The 3,568-nt window shown below is 34.8% G+C and overlaps 1 long non-coding RNA gene across 1 annotated transcript; it reads right to left on the reverse strand.

Moving 5' to 3' along the window:
* Positions 1-1,051: 1,051 nt before the first annotated feature.
* Positions 1,052-3,275, reverse strand: LOC130649153 (uncharacterized). Its single transcript, XR_008983009.1, has 2 exons — positions 2,729-3,275; positions 1,052-1,183 (listed from the first exon to the last, which is right to left on the reverse strand). It is a non-coding gene; the product is annotated as an uncharacterized LOC130649153 (long non-coding RNA).
* Positions 3,276-3,568: the final 293 nt, after the last annotated feature.

Here is a 3,568-nt window from a genome sequence, read left to right on the forward strand (position 1 = left end):
AGTCCGGGGTTTACGGGAAATGTCGGGTTTTCGTTTGCCGGCGATTAAACTCCTTTTATTCAGCGTCTTATCAAAAATAAAAACATTATTAAAAACTACAAGTCTCATGGGCTTTATTGGTGAAGTAATAATTTAAAAAATCGTTCGGGAAATGAGTTTCCTCCCTGGGTACTTTCTTTGTATACTTTTGACTATACGAGCCGAGTCTGGGATTTACGGGAAATCGCGGGTTTTCGTTTGCCGGCGATTAAACCTCTTTCATTAAGCGTCTCATCAAAATTGAAAACATTTTTGAAAACTACAAGTCTCATGAGTTTTAGTGGTGAAAAAAAAAATTAAAAAATCGTTCAGGAAATGAGTTTACTCCCTGGGTACTTTCTTTGTATACATTCGACTACACGGGCCAAGCCGGGATTTACGGGAAATGGCGGGTTTTCGTTTGCCGGCGATTAAACTTCTTTTATTCAGTGTCTCATCAACTAGAAATTAAAAAAAAGGTTGCGAAGCATTTCGCACGTTGCAAGCAAAATTAAACTATCCAATACTTTGTCCCTAGCGCTTCTTGTTTAATTGGCGCTAACATCTTCCGAAATACATCAAAATTGAATATCATATAGAAGAACCCTGGGGACGAGGTAGGAAAATAAACGCTCTACAGAACAATTCGTTGCTCAAAAACAGTTTTTTTGCGAATAGACTGCGCGAGTATTTGATGTGCGTGGGATATTCTTTTCAAAATGTGCGAGAAAATTAGATTACGCGAAACTAACAAAAACGAATAACGCGTGTTAAAATTTTGTACCGCCTTTTCCCACAGAATGGTAAAAGTAAAGAGCGCAATACAAAATTACACTTTTAGCAGTATTCCGAAAGATATGTGATACATCGAGTTGTACTACCCGCAGAAGTTGGTCCTAACGTTAACGATTTTGTAAATGACCTCACAACACAGTATTTTTTTCACGTAAAAATACCGGCAGTAGAAGCCACAGAATCTGCTGGAACGAATTTCGAAAACTCACGGGAAACAATTAAAACAAAAACAAACAAATCAAAACAGTTTTTTAACTTTATCAAGATTTATTAAATAGCTTCAAATTTGGGCAGAAAAACAATAACGGATTCGCCTTCTTTTCACCACACGCATTAGAAGATTACATCACTCACTCCCATTGTACACAATCTAAAAGAAAAAGAAAACATTTTCATATAGTGAAGCTTCCAGTGCCTTTAAGGGATGGCCAAGTCAATGGAATTGAAAGCACTGTTTTTCATCTTATAAATAATTAAGGCTAATTCGGAAAAGTATAAAAGAAAAAAACTAAACAATTTGGCAACTTTACTAATTTTATACGCAAAGTTCCAACCATACCAACAGTTTCCAAATCTGACAAAATAATTTTAGAAGTGTTTATTTTTTCAGAATTTGATTGATGCAAGGCCAAGGGAAATTAAATAAGTTTATTGTCCTAGACCCATTTAAAAACATATGCTTCTCATCATTCGGTTTTTTTTCAACCAACATTAATGTAATCACCCAGAGGAAATTATAATGTCTCTTGTGTGTGTTTTAGAAGCTGAGTACACAAATATTACAAGTGCTGAACTTTGGCAATCATATTTTGCAATCAGACCCTTTTAAAAACTATGCTGAAACATGTCAATTATTAAATTCAGCACTAATAGAAAAGCACCTTGGATAGGATTCTTTGTTGGGCGAATAAAATGACTGACAAATGGTTTATCGTGAATGAAATAGTAATTTTTACACAAATAATTTAAAAAATAATGAACTTTGTTATGTGGGTTGTTCTCAAACACACGTGGGCGGTGGACAAAAAACTGTGATGTAATTTCTCTTGGTCTATTATTCCTGAGAATATTCTAAAATAAGAGGGTGTCAATAAGCTGCAAACAGCCACATTTATAAGGGCGAGTTCGGGCAACTTTTCCAATTAAATTAGTGATTGTCTTCCAAAACCGCCCGCACTTTCCCGAACTTGCCTGGAGCATTTTCAAAATTCACTTCCTTGTAACATACCTTGTGGACGATAATTGGAAAAAGATGCTTTAAGAGAAAGAAGTTAATAAAAATTAAAAGTTATTTATCAAGTAAATTTTATCAAAAACCATCAAAAACAGTTCTTTTAAGAACTTTACTACCACATAGTTTACTTTATGGTCTATGCAGGTTTTTTCGGGTGAATACTTCAATTTTTTTGCAAAACGCTAAACTTACCCAAAAACGCCTGCACGTTATACGGCATATGCAGCTTATCCGCACCCTTGTTCTAAAATTACAAGCAGTTTCGAAGATGCCCACGCCGTTTAGAGGACGTGGTGCGGCTTGGGCATCCTTGAAGTTCTGTTTAATGACAGTTTTAATGTTTTAATGTCGTTTTAAACCTTGTTCTCAGGGAGGGTGTACGGAAAACTAATTCCTATTGACAATTACATTGCTGTTGGTTTGATAGCAAAAGTGGATTTTTTTTTAATTACTGAAACAGGTTACTTATATAATAAATAAAAATAATAAAAAACGGTTGGTCAGCTCACTCTAGCACCCAGAGCTATTTGTTTTGTCTGCGCCCTAGCTACAGGTTTTCCTATATCTGGCTATCAGTTAGGTAGTAATACAGCTTCTCCATATGTATTCTACAAATTACTTTCAATTCTTTTATACAAAACTGAGCTCTAGCTAGCTACCTTTCGTGTGATTAAGCCTTACCTTGATTTGGATAAAACCAATTAAAATTGATAATATTGTATTCTTACATCCTCTTAGAAACAATAAAATAAAACACAGCTCGGCGCGTTTTAATTGTACAAATTACTTCAATTTTTCTTTAGAAAAGGGTACCTTACACAGGAGCTTTCCAATCCAACTAAAATCTCCAGAAAAAGCACAGCAACAAAAAAGCTTAAAATACACAAGTAAAGTCGATTAGAAACAGGACTAGCAATAAATTTTTTCAAAAGAAGAAAACCGTTTTAATACTATTATGTTTCATTAAAATACAACTATAATAGTATTAGAAGCAAAATTGCAAAGTAATTAATTAATTATTTATACCATAATTAGCTATAATACAAAGAAATAAGGCATATTTTGGGTCTGTAAAATATACGTGTCTAAAATGCCGACTACCGTTTCTTGTTCACGGCATATTCCTCTTTGTGTGTTCAAGTTCGGCGGACGTATAATCCGGACCAAAAGACGGGGGGGGTCAAAATCCGGGGGTGGGGGGGTACGAGCCGTACTTATTGCATTTTTTACTAAACTTATACTTTAACCCCTTGGTCCAAACTTATTTGTTTTATTAGAAAAAAAAATACCCTAGCTTTATGTGCAAAAATATCAGTCCTATTTCTTTACGCTGATTTTATATGATTTTTTTTCTATCGAAATTTTGGGAATCTCAATAATTCTCTTGGTATAGCTCGCGTGTAGCAAACGTGCTCCACAATTTCGCTTCGCCCGCTTCGCTCGCAAAGCTCAATTGCTTCGCAAAAATGAAAACATTTCTGAAAACTACAAGTCTCATGCGTTTTAGTGGTGAAAAGATAA

Source organism: Hydractinia symbiolongicarpus, chromosome 7, assembly GCF_029227915.1.
Source record: "Hydractinia symbiolongicarpus strain clone_291-10 chromosome 7, HSymV2.1, whole genome shotgun sequence".
NCBI lineage: Eukaryota > Metazoa > Cnidaria > Hydrozoa > Anthoathecata > Hydractiniidae > Hydractinia > Hydractinia symbiolongicarpus.